The sequence below is a fragment of the Dama dama genome, chromosome 4 (assembly GCF_033118175.1).
Source record: "Dama dama isolate Ldn47 chromosome 4, ASM3311817v1, whole genome shotgun sequence".
Lineage (NCBI taxonomy): Eukaryota > Metazoa > Chordata > Mammalia > Artiodactyla > Cervidae > Dama > Dama dama.
In genome coordinates this window covers 66,778,432-66,801,681 of record NC_083684.1, presented here as the reverse complement: position 1 = coordinate 66,801,681, position 23,250 = coordinate 66,778,432, and the positions used below count along the sequence as shown (strand labels likewise).

The 23,250-nt window shown below is 42.4% G+C and overlaps 1 pseudogene; it reads left to right on the top strand.

Annotated features, from left to right (window-relative positions):
- The first annotated feature begins 613 nt into the window (after positions 1 to 613).
- LOC133055195 (zinc finger protein 850-like) overlaps positions 614 to 23,250 on the top strand; it is a 78,464-nt pseudogene continuing 55,827 nt past the window's right edge.

Here is a 23,250-nt window from a genome sequence, read left to right as displayed (position 1 = left end):
CTAGTTTTCTTAATTAAGGTCTAGTGTTTACCAAGACTCATTTCTGAGATAGTTCCTTGTTATGTTATATTTCTAAAAGATTCAATTAAGTTACTATAAAGGACACTAAGTTTGTTTCTAAAGCTACTCTCAGGAAGCAGTCTTCAGATAAAGATGAGATGCTCCATGATGTACAACCAGGAGATTAACACCAGGCTATAGTCATTTAAGAAATGAAGTCAGATGACCTGGGGTATACTGGGCTCTACCTAATGAAAGTTCTTGACTTATCATTCTTACTTATGACCTTCCTAATAACTGCCAGCTATAGCTATATTATTTTCTATATCGCTTGTTTCAGATTGTTTCTTACGTTACTCAATATGTGACTGAGCCTGTGATGAAATGCTGATACGCAGTTCCAGATGAGATCAATGATTGTAATAATGTAACACTAGATATGGGAAGAAGCAAGAACAGGGAATGTTTTCCTGTACCAAGAGGCTAGTAAGACAGGTATGGTCCAGAGATTTTGCTACTCACAAGGCCTGCTCTAGAAACAGCACATTGAGTGGCCTATCATTGGAATCTTCCCTAGACCTAGGAATGAGCCTTCCCAGTGCCACGGGACACAATGGCCAAGAAGTGCCCCCAAAGCATGGTCAACTATGTGGCTACAAAGGGGCCCTGCGGACTGGACTCTGACAGCTGTCTCTACAAAGAGGACATCATGACCATTTCAAGTTTCCGACCTTCAACAGCCCCAAAAGGAGTTCAGAGTAGAGATCAGAAAGAAGGCACTCTGAGCTCCGGGAAAAACCCAGAAGAACTGGCCTTCTGATAGTTAGATACTTTCAGGTAAAGATTTTATGAGCCCAAATTCTTGCTTCTTCTCGTACCTAGAGAAACACTAACGTGACGAACCAATGTCCAGTTCTGGTTCTCCTGGCTAGTCCATGAGCAGCTTTTCTACTTCTTTTCATCTTTGGGCCATGTACTTTTAACTTTCTTGTAAAGTTTGTTTCTTTTAAAATACCACACATTTCAAAGTGGTCATGCAAGAATATTTCCTGACCAACACCTAGACAATGCTGAAACAAGTCACCTTATCATTCCATGGGCTCTCATCGCCCTCCATAAATGCACGCTAACAGACTAGGAAAAGGGAACTCAGATTCCAATGGCACCCCTGCTCAGCCTGAAGAAGCCAGAGCGGTCATCGCCCCTTTCTCCTTGAAACTGGAATCCCTAATGTGTGAGAACAGAAACGGGTAGATAGTTAGACATGTGCAAGGTATTAACAGGGGCCAAAGAATTGGCCTTAAAAATAAAGTGAGAAAAAAATAAAAAATAAAAAAATAAAGTGAGGGAGGTATGTGGTGACCCATGGACTAAAGAATAGATAAAACCAAGGAGGGTCTTGGAATGCAGGGATGGAAAAATAAGACCCTTAGCAACTTTCTTGCCCCATGCTGTAACTATTGATGGATTGCAGGTCCTTCTGAGCAGCATAAACTGTCTCCTCTCCTCCCCATAAGGAGAATGTATTTTTCTTTTTCTTGCGGGGGAGAATCTATTTTTCTTACTCTGCCCCCCACCTAGTATATGTCCCTCATCCATTCAGCAAATGATCCACAAGACCCCTATCCCACTCCTTGTACCCTGGCTATGAACGTGGACTGAGGACCCCTGTTCAACATCCGTTCTCATTTGAGCTGGCCTGCTGTTCTAACAGCGTCCCCCATTCTAATAAACTTGACTTCCCTCTCATTTAGTCTCATGTCTGGAATTTCTTTTCCAACCCGAGCCTAGACCAAGAGAAGGGTTACTATCCTATTAGACTTGTTAAAATCTGTAAAACAGTTACAGTTGCAACTTAAGTATGAAATCTTACCTTACTATTCTATTTCATTGAGGTTCAAAATCGTCATTCATCAAGCAGAATTTTCAACATTGCTAACTCAAATAACCTTGCTAAAAATGTGGCCCTTTGGCCCCACTTCAGAACTCTTGGCTCAGATACACTTTAAAAAATTTTTTCATGTTTCTTTGATAAACAATTTATCCTATGTCACACGAGTAGAATGCTGAAAAATAAATCTACTAATGTTGCCCTGATGATTTTATAATTTTTCTTTCAGATGAGAATAGCTTCTCTAATGGCTTGTGGATCATAACTCATCCTCTTTCCTTCACATTAGAAATTGGGTAGAAAGGATTACTGTGTAAAAAGTATATTTTGTAATACCAGCCAAGCAACTACTTCACGACTAGGTCTCTGAACTTGCTGTTTTCATCTTGGGTCACATTAGGAAGTCTTCCCACGGCCCCAGCGCATCTGTACTTTGTATTTCAGGGACGGCTGATCTTCCGGGATGTGCCCATAGACTTCCCTCAAGAGGAGTGGGAATGCCTGGACCTCGGTCAGCGGAAATTGTATAGGGACGTGATGTTAGAGACCTATGGGAACCTGGCCTCCTTGGGTGAGGATAACTGCCTTCCAGAGTCAGTTACCTACCCACTAGGTTTTGGTTCCTTCATTTCAAGAATGTCTTCCGAAATTTTCTGCTTCCCACAGTAGTTCCACATCTCTGCTTTCTAGGGGAAATGAGTATCTCTGAGTTTAGAAAGAAAGGCTTCATGATTCGTTATGCTGGTGATGGTTTTCTTCCTTGATGTACTCCGCCTCCTTCATTCTAGATTAGTGGTAATAGTGTAAGTTCTGTGGTATTAAATAGTTGCACACTCTCTTAATTTCACATTGATACCACTTACTTTTGCCTTAGTACTACTTGACCAGAATCTCAGGATCTGATTTTTAGGTGTTTGTTAGTATTGTATAGCCACTTTGAATAAAGTATTTCCGGATATCGTTTTCTAGAACAAAATGCGTTCTCGTCTCACCTGAATACATATTGGATTAGATACTGATGAATCTCTACCAACACAAATTTTCCTTTCTCTGATCAACAGGATTTGTCTCTAAGCTGGACCTGGTCGCCTTTCTGGAGCAACTGAAGGATCCCAGGAATATAAGGAGAATGGAGACAACAGCCATTTACCTAGGTAGGTATGAATGGACGGAGATGATGACTCAGGTGAGTGGTCCCAGGAGCAATGAGGAACTCATCCTTCGTCACATGGCTTTGGAAGATTTGCTTCAATGGAAATGTTTTTTTGAAAACCTGGGCTTGTGTCTGCCACTGTCATAGAAATGTGTCACCTGCCCCATTCTGTCTCTAAAATCATTCATGAATTTATCTCCAGCGATTAGTTTTCTCCACCACAGAGTGAACTAAAAGTCTCCTCTTGGCTTGTGACAAACTGCATTCATTCGTTGCTCTTCCATTGCTTGGGGGCCCTAGGAAAACTCTGCCCATTTCTGAGTAAATATGTGACACTCCTTTTCAGCTTTCCTTCTACCTCTAGACAGAAATGTGTGTGTGTGAATGGAGTGGTAGACAAACTATCAAACTTCTAGGAATACTGGGGATGTGTTTTTGTCCTCTGGTTTATAATTTCCTATACTGGGAATGACACATAGGACCTTCTATATAAATTTCAAATTCAAGTAATTTTTCACTGCAGAAAACAAAACCTCTTAAAAATGAAAGAATGCACATCTCACGTTGACTTCAAAGTTTCTCTTTCACTTATATGATCTCATATTAAATATCTTAAGTGTATTTGCCCTAATTCTAAAATTTGTTAAAATACTTTATTACATTCTATTACCTCATAGAATTTTAAAATAAATTGGCATAAAGTCTTACCACATGTTCCACTATATTATTAATAGTCGATTCAAACTATGACAATTTTTAGGTTATATAAAGAAATCTTTTTTAAAAGTTCCAATTGGAATATAGCTGTTTTCCAATTTTGTACTCCTATACAGCAAAGAGAATCGATCATACATATCAGTCAGTTCCGTTCAGTTGCTCAGTCGAGTCTGACTCTGCAATCCATGGTCTGCAGCACGCCAGACTTCCCTGTCCATCATTAACTCCCAGAGCCTGCTCAAACTGTTGGTCATCGAGTCAGTGGTGCCATCCAACCATCTCATCCTCTGTCTCCCCTTCTCTTCTCTTCAATCTTTCCCAGCATCAGGATCTTTTTCAGTGAGTCAGCTTTTTGCATCAGGTGGCCAGAGCATCAGAGCTTCAGCATCAGTCCTTCCAATGAATATTCAGAACCTATTTCCTTTAGGATGGAGTGGTGTGTTCTTCTTGCACACCAAGAGACTCTCAAGAGTCTTCTCCAACACGACAGTTCAAAAGCATTAATTCTTCGGCACTCAGCTTTCTTCATGGTCCAACTCTCACATCCACACATGACTACTGGAAAAACCATAGCTTTGACTAGACGACCCTCTGTCAGCAAAGAAATGTTTCTGCTTTTAATACGCTGCCTGCTGTGGTCACAGCTTTCCTTCCAAGGAGCAAGCGTCTTTTACTTTCATGGCTGTAGTCACCATCTGCAGTGACTTTGGAACCCAGAAAATAAAGTCAGTGCTTTCACTGTTTCTCCTACCGATTGCCATGAAACGACCTGACTGGTGCCATGATCTTCGTTTTGTGAAGATTGAGTTTTTCAGCGTTTTCACCCTCTTCTTTCAGTTTCATCAACAGACTCCTCAGTTCCTCTTCGCTTTCTGCTATAAGGGTGGTGTCACCTGTACATCTGAGATTATGAATATTTCTCCCTGAAATCTTGATTCCAATTAGTGCTTCCCCCAACCTGATATGTTGCATGACATACTGTGCATATAAGTTGAATAAGCAGGGTGACAATGTACAGCCTTGACGTGCTCCTTTCCCAATTTGGAATCCGTCCATTGTCACATGTCCAGTTCTCACTGTTGCTTCTTGACATGCATACAGATTTCTCAGGAGGCAGGTACGGTAGTCTGGTGTTCCCATCTCTTGAAGAATTTTCCACAGTTTCTTGTGATCCTCACATTCAAAGACTGTGGGGTAGCCAAAAAAGATGTAGTTGTTTTTCCAGAACTCTCTTGCCTTTTATATGATCCAAAGGATGTTGGCAATTTGATCTCTGGTTCCTCTGCCATTTCTAAATCCAGTTTGAATATATGGAAGCTCTCAGTTCACTTACTGTTAAAGCCTTGCTAGGTAAATATTTGAGCCTTTATTATTGTTTATAAATGAGGGAAATTATATAGTAGTTTGAGCCTTCCTTGGCGTTGTCTTTCTTTGTGATTGGAATGAAAACTGACCTTTCCCAGTCCTGTGTCCACTGCTGAGTTTTCAACATTTCCTGGCTTATCTAGTACAGAACTTTAGCATTATCATCTTTTAGGACTTGAACTAGGTCAGCTGGAGTTCCATCACCTCCACAAGCTTTGTTGGTCACATTCCTCTAAGTCCTACTTGACTTTGGATGCCAGGATGTCTGTTACTAGGTTTGTGATCACACCATCATGGTTATCTCGGTCATTAAGATCTTTTTTGTATAGTTCTTCCATGTATTCTTGCCAACTTCTCTTAATATCTTCTGCTGCTTTTAGGTCCAACCTGTTTCTGTCCTTTATTGTTCCCATCTTTGTTTGAAATATTCCTGGTATCTCTAATTTTCTTAAAGAGATCTCTAGTTTTTACCATTCTATTGATTTCTTTCCTATTTAGGTCTCCACAGAGCAATGAGTAGAGTTCCCTCTTTCAGTCATAGTTTGAAAGTCCCTCTTATTTAATTTCTTAAAACTAGTACTTTATTTAGTTTGTCTTATTTGTATTCAGTTTCGTTGACAATGTCTTATGTGTCCTCAGTTTCTGATTAACTCTTTATCACTATCATTTATGACTTTTAGATTGAAACATCTAATAGACCATTCTCAGAAACTTGTGTGGCAAGAAGTGGATTTAAGAATTATTAGGCACCTAGGATTTGTGAAAGTGTTTAGTGTCTCCGCTTAAGATGACTAAAAGGAGGAAGTAATCATTAGATTGCCTATCACCTCTTAATTCAGTGGTGCTTGGAGGTTTTTATCTTGTTTCTTCCCCTATCGCCTATGTCTTTGCCATGTCATTTGTCCAGCGTTTTGTTTCTGGTCTCTCTTTTGAAGGTTACAGGAACCTAGTTAGTCTTCCTTCTGGTGTCTGCACCTTGGTGGGTGAGATTGATCCAGAGGTTTGTGCCCTTATCCTCTCTTGATCTGGGCTTTGATTGCTGTTAATCATGACCAGAGCCTACTGTGGATATTCAGGGCTGTTTCCCCATTGTTCTGTGGTTGTTACTGCCCTCTCTCTGGTGGTGCCTGCTCCCTGCGTGGTGGAATAGAGCCCCCAGACCTGAATCTTAGCTGTGATTCTGATCTGTGGTGCGAGGCAGGTGGGACTGGAGCACCCGCACGTGGAGAAAAGTCACTGAGTATTACTCCTCTGGGGATGTTCACTCAGGATGTGCTCTGGTTCCCCTCCCGTGCGTTCTGCAGGCTCTCATGTGATGTAGTGTTGGCACTGCTCTTGGCCCCACCTTAACCACGGACAGAATGGCACATGGCCCTGGATGTTCGCAGATGTTGTTTTCACAAGGTCACCGGCATAGATTCAGTGAAGTCAGGTCCTGGGATTGCATTCAGCCTGGAGCTGGACCTGCTGTGGTGCTCTGGGGCAGCTCAGGCTCTGTCCTGGCGCAGCCCCCTTGTGTGGGAGCCCACAGAGTCTACAGCAGCTAGAGCTGCCCCTGCCTTGACTGAGAGAGCGCTGGTAGGTGATTCAGATGCTCTGTAGGGGCTGAGGTTACACAGCCGGCCGTGGGTGTGAGACCGTGGCTTCTGTTGCTGCAGGGAGAGGTGTCAGCTTTTCTTGTTCATCCCTGGGGCTCAGCTGTGCTTTCAGCTCCATCTGAGCGTGTGGGCAACTCACAGGTGTCTGCTCCTGAGCTGCCCCAGAGCACAGGAGTCTGCTGATTGTGGAGGAGGTCGATGGGGGAGGCCGTGCCCGGGGCGCTCAAAAGACCTACATGGGTGGAGTTCTTCATATTCCCTTGCAAGGACAAGCTGGCACAAAGGACAAGGGATGCAATGGGCTCCTTCTCTGGGAATCATTCACCAATGACACTCTGCTCTATGGTGGCTCAGGCTTCCAACTCAAGCATCCCACTTGTAGAGCTCCGCCCTCACCCCATCCCTTCAGGATGTTTCCTCATAGCCAACTGCAGTCCTCTGCCTGGGTCTGCTCTCCAGAAGCCACATTCCAGCACCCAGCCCTTGTCTGCCGTGGTGGACCTGCCTCTCAGGCTGGGTGGGCAGCACAGGGATCAGGACCCCGTGTGCAGGTCTCTCTCTGTCCTGCTGCCACACGCTGGTTGCCGTGTTCTCTTCCCACAGAGAATGAGGCTCTCCTTCTGTCCAAACTGAGCTGCCCTAGTGAGGGGCTTCCCCAGATATGGAGACCTCTTCTGACTTTCATCTCCCCCAGGACTGCAGGCCCCAACACACTTCCTCTCCTCTTCCTTTTCCTTCTTCTTTCTTTTATCCTACCTGGCGCAGCAGGAATCCTTCTTGTTTTTTTTAGATTTCGATGGGCCTCTGCTAGTGCTTAGCGGGGCTCTGTGAGAATTGTTCCATTTCTCATTCATTTGGGCAGAGATGGTCTCCACGTCTGCCTAAACCACTGGTATCTTGATCCTTCTGTCTCCATTTTATTTTTAAACTAGCTACTGGTAATCAATTTTCTCTAAATCTTTAAAGGTATTCACTGAGAATAGCAGGTAAAATTACTTGCTATTTAGAATCTTTCAGCTATGACTCCACAAGACATCCAGGATTTGATGCCAAAGAATCCAGCATTAGAAGATGTATTCCCAAAAGCAAACCTACGAATATATCAAACATTTCAGCTCAGAAACTTAAATTCAATGAAAGACTGGGAATGTACGAGAGTATATGAAAGATGGAGAGTGTGTTTAAGTGGACATAAAGAAATGCAGACATTACTGCAAAAAGAAATCAGCAACATGAGTCAAACTGGGAAAAACACTGCCTTCAGTCTTCAACATCTGCAGAGAAGTTTAAGTATTTAAGAAAAGATTCCCATCCTTTTGTGAAACATACATGTTCTCTGAAAAGAAATATGGAAAATCTGGAAGGTGATCTAATCTCTACTGCAAATACTCATTCAGACAATTCTGAACTTAGGCTTCAACTAAACATACATTCAAGCATGTCTGAACACCTACAATTTAACAATGAGTGGGAAAACTCACAATCTAATCAATTTGAGAGATCCATGACCAGGAGGTCATTATTCTTCCCCCAACAGATATTTTCTCTGCATTCCAAGATGTGTAATATTGATGATAATGGAAGAGACATAATCCAACCGTCATTGTTCAATATATATTGTGATGTGGTTAATACACAACAACATTGCATGTGTAATAAAATGAGTCAGACCTTAAGTAAGAGCTCCAGCTCCAATAATTACAAGAGCATTTCTGGTGGACTGAGAAGGTATTCAGGCAATGAAACTGGGTATACGGTTGAAGGAGACTCCAACCTTAAGAAACATCAGGGACCCGAATCTTCAAACAAGGAATCTAAAAGTCATAAATATGGAAATACCTTTGATCAGATGTCAGGTTTTTCTCCTGATAAGAGTACTTGTACTGAAGAGAGGACTTGTACTGAATATTGTAGGGTTTCTAGTCAGTCTTCAGAACTTTTTCCACAGCACACTGTTCAGATTCCACAGAAAGAAAACAAGTGTAAGATATGTGGGGAAGTCTTTAGTAAGCCATCCAATCTAAATAAACATGGGAAAATTCATACAGGAAGGAAACCTTTCCAATGTACAGAATGTAGCAAAGAGTTTAAACGTCGCTCACATCTTACTGAACATCAGCGAATTCACAGTGGAGAGAAACCTTATAAATGTACAGAATGTGGCAAAGCGTTGACTCACAATTCAACTCTTTCTCGTCATTGGCGAATTCATACTGGAGAGAAACATTACAAGTGTACAGAATGTGGCAAAGCCTTTACTTACATTTCAGGTCTTATTCAACATCAGCGAATTCATACTGGAGAGAGACCTTATGAATGTAAAGAATGTAACAAAGCCTTTATTCAGTGCTCAGAGCTTACTCAACATGAGCGAATTCATACTGGAGAGAAGCCTTACAAATGTAAAGAATGTTACAAAGCCTTTCTCCAATGGTCACATCCTACCCAACATCAGCAGGTCCATACTGGAGAGAGACCTTATAAATGTAAAGAATGTGGCAAAGCCTTTATTAGGAGTTCGGACCTTTCTCAACATCACCGAATTCATACCGGGGATAGACGTTATAAATGTACAGAATTGTGGCAAGGCCTTTTTTAACGTTTTTAGTCTTACTAAACATCAGCGACTTCATACTGGGGAGAGACCATTTTCATGTACTGAATGTGGCAAAGCCTTTGCTTACAACTCAGCACTTACTCAACATCGGCGAATTCATACTGGAAAGAAACCTTATAAATGTACAGAATGTGGCAAAGCCTTTAGTTGTAGTAGCTATCTCAGTAAGCATCTGAGAAGACACACTGGAGAGAAACCGTAGTAATGGAACAAGTGATGGAAGAGTTTTGCCCTAGAAACGCATCAGGAAACACAAGAGTTTATGCAAGAAGCCTATAGAAGTGATGTAACGAATATGTAGAAAAGTATTTAATCAAAAGTTAAATTGAAATAAATATCAGAGATTGCATACTAGAAGGCATTTCATCAATTTTGTTTTCAGAAGTTTCTCTGAAGGAGAATGACTGTAGGGAGTACTCCATAGTTAAAACACATAGAAAATGGATATATTAACATGAATTGTGAGATGAAGGTTGATGGTTAGAAAGTTACAGTTCATAGCAATGTATGTATGCATGTTAATAATGACGTGATTTAATTCAGCACTCAAGTGAATGTAATTCAGCACTCAAATAATCCATACCATGCCTTCTTTCTAGAGTGGTTGCAAACATAGGTTTTTGATGGTTTATTAAAGGTTAGCCTTTTTATATTGTGTTGTAACCATTTCTATCTATTCTCCATTAAAAGATGAAGGATACCATGATGTTAAATGGAAAATGACCATCTAAATGCAGGTGTTTGTCACTGATGTGAAATATCTGGAGGTTGCCATGATGTAAGTGATCATTTAATCTTTCCATGTTGTGAAGTAAAACAGAAGTTGGTTGTAAGGTTTCAATAGTAATATCCTTGATTTGTAAGAACACAATGACAGTTCACTGCAATATTGATGTATCTTTATAATATCAACACAAGTCATGATTGTTACTTGACAATGTTGAAATAAAGACAGCTTCTGTGATAACCTAGAAATGTATTAGAAGCCCTTCCTGGAAAAGGCACGGTATTAGTGTATATCATGCTTGCTAAGTGCTTCCTAGGCCTTGTTGGGTAAGCTGTAAAAATCACAAATCTCACATCATTATATCCAAAAATGAATATCTTTGTCTGTATTTTTGATCCGTATTTAATCGTGGATCATACCATGGATTGTAAAAGGTTTTATTTCCACTCTGTGTGAAATTAACACATGGTTATTAATAAAAGTGAATGGCTTTTAGTGTTTCAGTTGATTGTAATGAATGAATTGTTAACCCACCACCAACAGCAATCTCGCCCACCTTATTTAAGGTGGTAGTGAAGAGATGACGATGAACTATTTGGCAGCACAGAGAGATGGCATATGTGGAAATTAGTTTACTCACTGGCTTTAAATTTCTCATAACTTCAGATATATTCCATCATTTCTATGTTGTATCTCCTCTCCCATGTTGTAACTACTTGGACCCTGTGATGGTTCTAATAAGAAACAGTATACAGAGTCCTGTTGAGAGCTCCCCTGAACTGCTCCATGCTGTTGCTGCCTCAGCGTCTGTCTGGGGAGCAGGCAGCCTGCAGGTCCTTGAACTCACACCAGCCAGTCCTGTGAGCACCTGCACTAGATGACCCCCTTCCTTGAGACCAGCAGTCTTGCTGAACCCCAGGGTCTTTTCACAGGCCCCTGTTCAATCACCCTGAGAGAGTCAATTTCTAGGCAGGTTGATAAGTCCAGGGGTCGACAAGGAGAGAGGGGTCTGGAATTCTCAAGGAGGAAGAAAAAACAAACGTGTTTCCCGCCCCCCCCCCCCCCCACACACACACACATTCCTTAGGATTATGTAACAAATTATCCTGCTTGAAGGCAGTCTCTGGAAAAAAACTATCTGGCTAATCCTGTTGTCTTAAAATGTAAATTATGGGAGTGTGTCCAGTGAGGTCTTTACAACCTGCAGACATTCTTGTGATTCACTGTAGTAACTAATTAAAAGTATACAAGTCCTTTGCTAACACTACTGAGGGGGCACTCTTTCTGTCCCCTTCTGATGTCTATGTCAGAAGCTTTCTCTATCTCTTTTATACTTTAATAAAACTTTATTACACAAAAACTGAGTGATCAAGCCTCATCTCTGGCTCCAGATTGAATTCTTCTCCTCAAGAGACTAAGAATCCAGGTGTCTTATGGTTGAGCAGCAACCTTTCAACACTCTCACAGTACTCACCAGAATCCTTGTGTTGACTTGAATTCAGCAATCCACACTCCACCTAGGGAGCCCAGAGCACTTCACCCAGGGTAACTTCTAAAGGTTGAAGCACAAGTACTGGTGTTTTCTCTGCCTGATTCCAGCTTTGACCTCTCTCAGAAATCCCTGCCCTAAATCCTTCCCTACAGAGAGGTCTTAGCTGCAGTGAGTGTGAGGCTTTGAGCTCAGGACTCCTGAACGTTGGTTTGTGGGAAGAAGCATCAGGAAAAAAATGGGATTTTCTGACGATTCCTTTCACGGCAACAGTGTTGACCTGCATATTCTTAACTTCTTGCAGTGGGGCCCTGACCACCACCGATTTGTATTCTCTGAAATGGTTCAGAAAGAATCTTTAGCCAAGTGGTTTCCATCTGGTTTCCCATCAGGATCATATAACCAGTGTCAGGAAATGACCTCACTGATGCCCTCCCAACAGAGTTCAATGTTGGTTCTCTGGGAGTGTCAGTGCGGTGTGTAGGAAGTCCTCCAGGGCATTCTAAGGAGAGACTTGGGATAAGGACGACACTCCTGGCCCATCTGTGAGAGCTGAGCCCCGGAATCTGTCTGAGGAGAGGCTGCAGGGTTGGTCTAGCTGGATTTGGACCAGGGAAGTCAGTCAGCTCACATTGTTTGTGTGAGCAGTGTTAGGAGTGCTTTATGGGGAGAGAACAATCAAGAAATAAGTTCACAGGCTGGTCTCCAGGTAGGAAATGATTGTTCCTGAACCTCTCCTGAGACAGGACAGGAGAGGTCGGTCTTCTCAGATTTCCAAGGTCCTTCTGTCTGTAGGAGCGGTGGTTGCAGGTTAAAGAGCTGTGTTGATGCCCTCCAAGGTAGATTCTTGAAACTCAGAAGTGCGTTTGCAGCGTAATATCCCCAGAGAAGACAGAGCAGGAGGAGGAAAGGAGGAAATGGCAGCTTCTCAGGTCAATATCCTGTCCTGGGTCTGGGGCTGTGTCTGCTTTTCCTCCAGAAATGCCCAAATGAGAATATGTAAGCCTTTAGCTCTCTCCTCCTAATTTGTCTTCCTAGGCATTTGGTATCATCTTACTTTTCCCATTTCCTCTTATATTAGTGAAGACCAGCCCTTTAGACTAATTCCTTGTGTCCCATGCCTTTTCTCCATTGTCTGCATCCTCGCTTTCTATGGAGCATGATGAATTCTCATCATGAATCAGCGCTTTCAGCTGTTGAAACTATTCTTTTTGTGAGAGATCATCATGGGGAGTCACTCCCATCCTCACTTCTACTGAGATGTGGTTTGGTGTTGGGATTTTAAGGACGTTGGGAAAAGCAGTGATGACTTAACACCTGGATGCAATTTAGATATTTAAAACCGAGTTTGAAAATGCCATTATACATAGGATCAACTCTCTTCTGTCCATGGGATTTTCCAGGCAAGTATTCCTGTAGTGGGTTGCCATTTCCTCATCCCGGGGTTTTTTCCACCCCGAGACTGAAGCCGCATCTCCAGCATTGGCAGGCAGATTCTTTACCACTGTGCCAGCTGGGAAGCCCAGTGACTCAACTCAGTGGTCCAGAGTTTTTCAGAAAATTTTCAGCTGGCATTGTACAGGGACGTGATGTTAGAGAACTGTAGGAACCTGGCCCAAGTGGGTGAGGACAACGTCCTTCCAGAATCCCTTATCTACTGACTTTTGGTTCCATCATTTCTAGAAGTTTCTGAGACTTTTCTGATTCGCAGAATAGTTTGAAATCTCCCCTACCTAGGGAAAATGGGCATGTATGAACTTAGAAAGAAAGGCTTTAGGATAATTCATTATGCTGGTAACCTTTGTCTTCCTTGATGTACTCTGCCTCCTTCTGTGAGAGTCAATTCCTAGTCAGGTTGATAAGAAGTCGGGTCCCTGAGGAGAAGGGGGGGGGGGTAGGGGAGGAGATAGGGGAGAGGGGGGTCTCGAATAGGAGATAGGGGTCTGGAATTCTCAAGGCGGAGAAAAGGACAAATACCTTTTTTCCCTCTACATTCCTTGGTATTAGACACATAAAATAACATTTTTATGTTGTGTGTCTTAGACACATGACTTTTTCTTTAAGCCCAGAACTGAAGATTAAACAACAAACAACTCGGTTAAAACTCTGTACTAGGGATTATACAACAACAATGTATCCTGCTTGAAGACAGTTTATCCTTCCTGAAAACCTCCTGACTAATCCTGATATCTTAGAATTTATATTACTGGAGTGGGTCTGGTTCAGTTCAGTTCAGTCGCTCAGTCATGTCTGACTGTTTGCGACCCCATGGACTGCAGCACACCAGGCCTGCCTGTCAATCACCAACTCCCAGAGTTTACTCAAACTCATGTCCATTGAGTTGGTGATGCCATCCAACCATCTCATCCTCTGTCATCCCCTTCTCCTCCCGCCTTCAATCTTTCCCACCATCAAGGTCTTTTCAAATGAGTCAGCTATTCACACCAGCTGGCCAAAGTATTGGAGATTCAGCTTCAGCATCAGTCCTTCCAATGAATATTCAGAACTGATTTCATTTAGGATGGACTGGTTGGATCTTCTTGCAGTCCAAGGAACTTCCAAAAGTCTTCTCCAACACCACAGTTCAAAAGCATCGATTCTTCCGTGTTCAGCTTTCTTTGTAGTGCAACTCTCACATCCATACATGACTACTGGAGAAACCATAGCTTTGACTAGATGGATCTTTGTTGGCAAAGTAATGTCTCTGCCTTTTAATATGCTGTCTAGGTTGGTCATAACTTTTCTTCCAAGGAGCAAGCGTCTTTGAATTTCATGGTTGCAGTAACCATCTATAGTGATTTTGGAGCCCTCTAAAAATAGTCTATCACTGTTTAGATTGTTTCCCCATCTATTTGCCAAGAAGTGATGCGACCAGATGCCATGATCTTAGTTTTATGAATGTTGAGTTTTAAGCCAACTTTTCTACTCTCCTCTTTCAGTTTCATTCTTTCTTTCTTTTTTTTTTTTTTCCTAGAAAGAAGAACCTTGATTTACATTCAGTGGATCTCTTCTTCCAAGAAAAAAAAAAAAGAGAGAGCACCTTTTATATTTCTTTTGTCTTGAATCCTTTTCTTAATTAAAATATAGTTGATGTACAATATTACATTAGTTTCTGGTATATACCATAGTGATTCAGTATTTTTACAGAGTATAATCCATTAAAAGTTATCACAAGATAAAGGGTATAATTTTCTATGCTATACAATATATCCTTGTGACTTATCTATTTTATACATAGTAGTTTTTTTAATTTATTTATTTTAATCAGAAGCTAATTACTTTACAATATTGTGGTGGTGTTCTCTTTCAGTTTCATCAAGAGGGTCTTTAGTTCTTCTTCGCTTTCTGCCTTAAGCTTGATTTCATTTGCATATCTCAGGTTATGGATATTTCCCCTGGCAATCTTGACTCCAGCCTGTGCTTCAGCCAGCCCAGCATTTTCCATGATGTGCTGTGCATATAAGTTAAATGAGCAGGTGATGTATACAGCCTTGAGTACTCCTTTCCCGATTGGGAACCAGTCTGTTGACCCATGTCTAGTTCTAACTGTTGCTTCTTGACCTGCATACAGGTTTCTCAGGAGGCAGGTCAGGTGGTCTGGTGTTCCCATCTCCTGAAGAATTTTCCACAGTTTGTTGTGATCCACATGGTCAACGGTTTTGGCAAGTCAATAAAGGGGTCTGGGTCTGGTAGGATCTTTCTATTGTTAAGTTCTAATCCTGTTATCCTCAAACATAAATTGTAGGAGTGGGTCTGGTAAAATTTTTACAACCTTGAGACATTGTTTTGATTTATTGTAATTACTGATTTAATAGTATATAGCATCCTTGCTTAGACTAGCGAGGGGAGGGGCACTCTCCACAACCTTCTGATGTCTCTGTCAGAAGCTTCTCTGTCCCTTTTTCACTTTAATACAACTCTGCTACACAAAAGCTCTTCAGTGATCAAGCCTGATGCCTGGTCCCTGGTCCTGAAGTTAAATCTTCTTGTTTGGAGATCATGAATCTGATACCGCTCACTGTAAGCTATCATTTTATTTTAGGTTAGTGGTAATTGTATAAGCTCTGTAGTATTAAATAGTCACACCTTTTCTTAATTTCACAGTTACACACTTACTTTGCCTTCGTAGTACTTGACCAATATCTCAGGATCTGATGTTATGTGTTTGTTTGTGTTATATAGGTGACTTGAATAAAGAATTTGGGGAAATCATTTTCCGGGCAATATTAACAATCTCCCATGCATTCTCATCTCAACTGAATACATATTGGATTGGACACTGATGAATCTCTGACAACACAAATATTCCTTTCTCTGATGAACAGGTCTTGTGATCTCTAAGCTGGACCTGGTCACCTTTCTGGAGCAATTGGAATGATCCCAGGAGTATAAGGAGAATGGAGACATCAGCCATATACCCAGGTAGGTATGAATGGATGGAGATGATGACTCAGATGAGAGGTCCAAGGAGCAGTGAGGAAGTCATCCTTCCCCAGGTGGTTTTGGAAGATCATCTTCAGTGGAAATCAATTTGGAAAACCTGGTTTTGTATGCATTGCTGTCAGAGAAATGTATCACCTGCCCCATTCTGTCTCTTAAGTCGTTCATGAATTCATCTCCAGTGATTACTTTTCTTCATCACAGTGTGAACTAAAAGTCTCCTCTTGGCTTGTGACAAACTGCATTCATTGGTTGCTCTTCCATTTCTTGGGGGGTCCTAGAAAAACTGTGCCGATTTTGAGTAACTGTATGCCAGTCCTTTTAAAGTTTCTTTCTACCTCTAGACAAAAATATGTGAGTGAAGTGGTAGACAAACTGCTTAATTTTTAGGAATACTGGGGACAGGTTTTTGTTTTCTGATTTTTAACTTCGTATCCACTGAGAACTAGAGATAGGACCTTCTAAATCAAATTTCAAACTCAAGTACTTTTGTCACTGCAGAAAGCAAAACCTCCCCAAAATGAAAGAATGCACATCTCAGGTTGACTTCAAAGTTTCTCTTTTCCTTATATGATCTTATACTAAATATCTTAAGTGTATTTGCCCCAATTGTAAAATGCTAAAATATTTAATATATTCAATTACCTCATAGAATTTTAAAATAAACTGGCATAAATGTTTAGCACATTTCCCCCCATATTATTAATAATTGATTCAAGCTATAACAATTTCTAGATTATATAAATATATCCGTTTAAAAAGTTCTATTTGGAATATTGCTGTTTTACAATTTTGTACTACTGTACTGCAAAGAGAATCAATTACACCTATCAGTCAGCACATTTCAGTCACTCAGTCGTGTCCAACTCTTTGGGACCCCATGGATTTCAGCACGCCAGGCATCCCTGTCCATCACCAACTCCCAGAGCCTGCTCAAACTCATGTCCATCGAGTCAGTGATGCCGTCCAACCATCTCATCCTCTGGTCCCCTTCTCCTCCTGTCCTCAGTCTTACCCAGCATCAAGATGTTTGCCAATGCATCAGTTCTTCGCGTCAGATGGTCAAAGTATTGGAGCTTCAGCTTCAGTCCTTCCAACGAATATTCAGGACTGATTCCCTTTAGGATGGAGTGGTGTGATCTCTTTGCAGTCTAAGAGACTCTCAAGAGTCTTCTCCAACAACACAGTTCAAAAGCATCAGTTTTTCGATATTCAGCTTTCTTTATGGTCAACTCTCACATCCATACATGACTGCTGGAAAAACCATACCTTTGACTAAACAGACATGTGTCTGCAAAGTAATGTCTCTATTTTTCATTATGCTGTCTACATTGCCCATAGATTTCCTTCCAAGGAGCAAGCGTTTTTTACTCTCATGGTTGAAGTCAACATCTGCAGTGATTTTGGAGCCCAAGAAAGTAAAGTCTCACTGTTTCGATTGTTTCCCCATCTATTTGCCCTGAACCGATGGGACTGGATGCCATGATATTAGTTTTCTGAATGCTGAGTTTGAAGACAACTTTTTCACTCCTCTCTTTCAGTTTCATCAAGAAAGTTTCATTCAGTTCCCCTTTGCTTTCTGCCATTAGGGTGGTTCATCTGTATATCTGAGGTTTTGATGCTTCTCCCTGCAGTCTTGATTCCAGTTTGTGCTTCTTCAAGCCCAACATTTCACATGATGAAAAGTGGAAGTAAAAGCCACTCCGTTCTGACCAACTCTTTGTGATTCTATGAACTATACAATCCATGGAATTCTTTAGGCCAGAATACTGGAGTGGGTAGCCATTCCCTTCTCCAGGGGATCTTCCCAGCCCAGGGATCAAACTGAGGTCTCCTGCATGATGTACTCTGCATAAAAGTTAGATAAACAGGGTGACAATAGGCAGTTTTGACATATTCCTTTCCCAATTTGGAACTAGTCCATTGTTCCATGTCCAGTACTGTTTCTTCTTGACTTGCATACAGATTGCTCAGGAGGTGGGTAAGGTGGTCTGGTATCCCCATCTCATTAAGAATTTGCCGCACTTTGTTTTGATCCACACCATCAAAGGCTGTGGCGTAGTCAATAAAGCATAAGTAGATGTTTTTCTGGACCTCTGTTGCTTTTTCTATGATTCAATAGATGTTGGCAATTTAACCTCTGGTTCCTCTGCCTTTCCAAATTCAGTTTGAACATCTGGAAGTTCTCAGTTCACATACTGTTGAAGACACGCTTGGAGAATATTAAATCTTACTTTGGTAGTATGTGAATGAGTGCAATTGTGTGGTAGTTTGGTCATTCTTTGGCATTGCCTTTCTTTGGGATTGGAATGAAAGCTGACCTTTTCCAGTCCTGTGGCCAATGCTGAGTTTTCCAAATTAGCTGGCATGTTGAGTGCAGCACTTTAGCAACATCATCGTTTAGGACTTGAAATAGCTCACCTGGAATTCTATCACCTCCACTAGCTTTATTCACAGTGATCCTTCCCATGGCCCACTTGACTTCAGACTCCAGGATGTCTGTCTCTAGGTGAAAGATTACACCATCCTAGTTATATTGGTCATTGAGATCGTTTTTGTATATCTCTTCTGTGTACTCTTGGCCCTTTTTCTTAATACTTTCCACTTCTGTCAGGTCCATAACACTTCTGTCCTTTATTGTGCCCATCTTTGCATAAAAAGTTCCCTTGGTATATCAATTTTCTTGAAGAGATCTGCAGTCTTCCCCATTCTATTGATATCTGTCCCAGGTTGGTCTCCACAGAGCTATGAGTAAACTTCTCTGTTTTTTAACCGTATTTTTAAAAGGCTCTCTTCTTATATAATTTCTTAAGAATTAGCACTTTATAAAGTTTATCTCATTTGTAATCCACTTCCTCAGACACTGTCTTATGTGTCCTCAGTTTCTGATTAGTTTTCTGTCACTATCATTTATGAATTTTAGATTCAAACATCTAATAGAATATTCTCAGAAACATGTGTGAAAAGAAGTGGATTAAAGAATTGTCAGGCACCTAGGATTTGTGAAAACATCTGGTGTCTCCAGTTAAGATGATTAAAGCAAGAAGTAATCATTAAATTGCCTACCTACTCTTTATTTAGTGGTTCATGCAGGGTTTGATGTTGCTTCACTCTCTATAACCTATTTCTTTGCCATCTCATTTTGTCCAGTTTTCTGTCTGTGATCTCTGTTTTGAAGGCTACAAGAACCTAGTTAGTCTTCTTTCTGGTGTCTGCAACTTGGTGGGTGAGGTTGGTCCAGAGATTGGTGCCCTTATTCCCTTGATCTGGGCTTTGACTGTGTTACTGTGATCAGAGCCTGCCCTGTATATTGAGGGGCACTTCCCCATTGCTCTGTGGTTCTCAATGCCCTCTCTGTGGTGAGTCCATGCTCCCTGGTTGGTGGACTAGAGCCCCAGATCTGTTTCTTAGCTGTGCTTCAACTGCGGTGTGAGGCTGGTGGGACTGGTGCACCCCCACTGGGAGAGAAGGCACTGAGCACTGCTCCTCTCAACATGCTCACTTCGGGGCGTGCTGTGAGTCACCTTTCACGCTGCAGCAAGTGCTTGTGTGATCCTATTATTGGCGCTGCTCTTGCCCCACCTTTGCATGCATCACTTTGCTTATTTAACTCATATGTAGAGGACATCACGAGAAATGCTGGACTGGATGAAGCACAAGCTGGAATCAAAGTTGCTGGGAGAAATGCCAATAATCTCAGATATGCAGATGACACAACCTTTAGGGCAGAATGCAAAGAAGAGCTAAAGAGCCTCTTGATGAAATTGAAAGAGGAGAGTTAAAATTTTGGCTTAGAACTGAACATTCAGAAATCTAAGATCATGGCATCTGGTCCCAACACTTCACGGCAAATAGATGAGAAACAACAGAGACAGTGACAGATTTTATTTTTTCAGGTTCCAAAATCACTGAAGATGGTGACTGTAGCCATGTAATTTTAAGACGTTTATTCCTTGGAAGAAAAGTTATGACCAACCTAGATAGCATATTAAAACACAGAGATATTACTTTGCTAACAAAGGTCTGTATAGTCAATGATATGTTTTTTCCAGTAGTCATGTATGGATGTGAAAGTTGGACTAAAATGAAATCTGAGCACTGAAGAATTGATGCTTTCGAACTGTGGTGTTGGAGAAGATTCTGAGAGTCCCTTGGACAGCAAGGAGATCCAACCAGTCCATCCTAAAGGAAAATCAGTCCTGAATATTCATTGGAAGGACTGATGCTGAAGCTGAAACTCCAACACGTTGGCCACCTGATGTGAAGAAGTGACTTTGGAAAAGACCCTGATACTGGGAAAGGTTGAAGACAGGAGCAGAAGGGGACAACAGAGGATGTGATCTTTGGATGGCATCACTGACTCAATGGAGATAAGTTTAAGTAAACTCTGGGAGTTGGTGATGGACAGGGCGGCCTGGCGTGCTGCAGTTCATGGGGTCCCAAAGAGTCAGACATGAATGAGTGACTGAACTGAACTGAATCACTCAGATGATACGTTGGGAGGAAACCTCAGTAATTGTAACCAGAGACTTGCTTACAACAGGGAAGCTGGCTTTTCTCTTAGGAAGTGAGTCCAGAAAGAAATAGGGAGACAGGAACCCACATTGTCGTTTATAACATAACCCCAGAAATGACATACCGTTACTCCTGCCAGAATCTGTTCATACAGATTGAGTTCAGTTCAGTTCAGTCGCTCAGTCGTGTCCAACTTTTCGTGACCCCATGAACAGCAGCACACCAGACCTCCCTGTCCATCACCAACTCCCAGAGTCCACCCAAGCCGATGTCCATTGAGTCGGTGATGCCATCCAACCATCACATCCTCTGTTGTCCCCTTCTCCTGTCCCCAATCTTTCCCAGCATCAGGATCTATTCCAATGAGTCAGCTCTTTGCATCAGGTGGCCAGAGTATTGGAGTTTCAGCTTCAGCATCAGTCCTTCCAATGAATAGCCAGGACTGATTTCCTTTAGAATGGACTGCTTGCATCTCCTTGCAGTCCAAGGGACTCTTAAGAGTCTCCTCCAAACTACAGTTCAAAAGCATCAATTCTTCAGTGCACAGCTTTCTTTATAGTCCAACTCTCACATCCATACGCCTCTGTTAATTGTTGTTGCTGCTGCTACTGACGTGATTACGTTCTACTTTTCGTCACTGAGGAGACACCCATCTTCACACATTCACACAAAGGGCTTTTGAATATTCCCCCTTTTTCAACTTGCTGAAAACATCTCGGCTTCCCATAGAAGCAGCTCTCAAAATTCTTCTCTTTCCCTTAAGTTGTGTGAAACACTAACTTAGAACAGGCAGGAAGCAGCTCTGCTCCAGAGGAAGTCAAAGAGATTTAAAGGCATCAAAAGGCAGAGAAAGGAAGCATCGCTGGACAGAAGGAGCAACAGACCCAAACCGGACTGGGGAGGGGTGAGGGGAGGCAAGGCTCCGCCCCCCGCTGGCCCCGCCCCTACGTACATGCGCTTCCGGCCTGGTCCCACCCTCTCTCCTGACGTCGCCTCTCGTTGGCCGCGGCGTAGCGCATTCACCCACCGCCGTACCGGATTATCCGCCCGCGCGTGCGCAGTATCCGGCAAGACGGAATTGAGTTTAAATGAGCGACAGTTTTTGTGAGTTTGTTTGTTTAAAACCCGGATGTCGTAGTCCCACGGCCTGTTGTCCTTCACACGCGGGTTTCGGGGGTCTCTGTGGAGGTTCAAGGTACCGCCCCCATTTTCCCGTCCCCAGTGTGTCCTCGTATCGCGGTGAGAAGGTCTGAGGTCCGTTAGCTTAGCTGCCGGGTCCCTGGGGCCGACGTCCACTTCCTGTTAACATCGTTCTAGAGTCCATGTTCTTCTCTGGCAGTTCTGCCTTCTAACTTGCAGAGACCGCTTCTTAAAGTCCTGCATTGCCCAACCCCTAGGTCCCTGATCCACAAAGAGGTGAAGGAGGCTCTATTCTGTATGGAGTTTGGTCAGGGTCTCGCCTATGGTTTGAAAGGGAGGGTCAGCCTAGAACGTGTGGTTTTCACAGGAAGGGCCTCGAGATCTGAAGAAAAGAATAAAAGTAAAAACACCTCGTTTGTTTCTGTGTTCCAGAATCCCTGCTGTGTCAGTGGCCGTAGAGGATTTTGATTTGTACCTGTTGAGATCCTCCCTCTGTGTGGGGCTGTGTTACAGGGAGCTCGCTGTGGTTTTCTTAAGTATTGAACAGACTATTTTCAACACTCGGGTCACTTCCCAAGACTGATCTACCTGAGAAGGAAGACCAGAGGAGAAGGAAAGCAAGGAGTCAGAAATGACTCGTTCCCAGGTAAGAGGCACAGTCCGTGTTTGTTCTGTCTCTCTTTCCTGAAATGCTGTTTCTTTGGACTTGATAAGCTCCTTGATTTCTGAACGGGTTTGTTTGAACCTACCCATAGTCATCATGCCAAGGGACCCATTGCCCTCCTGGCATATCGGTGTGACAGAAAACAGAGTGTTGCCAGGCAGAGAAGCTCACTCAAGCTTTTAAGTCCCGAGTTTTTATTGGGCTTTAGCTACATAGGTGGGATTGATAACATCTCCATCATTCTCCCCTCCTTAGAGGTTGGGCTAATCAGGCCCCAGACCTGGCTCAAAGCCCCAGACCTCTAGTCACTTCGTTGGTCTTTGTGAAATGCCCAGCCTCACAACCTGAGTCATCCCTTATTAAACCAGGGCCCACATAAGTCATCTTGTTAGCGTAAATTCTCAGGGCCCACAGAGTAATAAAGCCACTGCAGTCACTAAGGAAATTCCAAGAGTGAACAAACAGATTCCAAGAGTAAAAGCAAACTTCCAGAACCTGTGAACCAAAGCCTGCTAAATTCTGTTTTTCTTTTTAAATTTTAATATTTATTTAGTTTTGGCTATGCTGGGATTTTGCTGATGGTCTTGGGCTTTCTCTGTTGTGATTAGGAGGGGCTATGATCTTGTTGTGGAGCTCTGGCTCTAAGGCACGGGTTCAGTCGTTATATTAATACCTGGCAGCCTTGGAGGATGTGGGCTTCAGCAATTGTGGCACACTAGCTTAGTTGCTCCGAGGCTTGTGGGATCTTCCCTGACCAGGGATGGAACCCGTGTCCCCTGCATTGACAGGCAGATTTCTCACGAGTGGACCATCAGGCAAGTCCCTAAATTCTGTATTACACAATGCTGAAACCTAAATCTTTCCTTTATGCCCTGTGATATTTTCTCCCCCTCTGATTTTTGATGTTCCTTTGGAATACCTCACCTGTTGCATG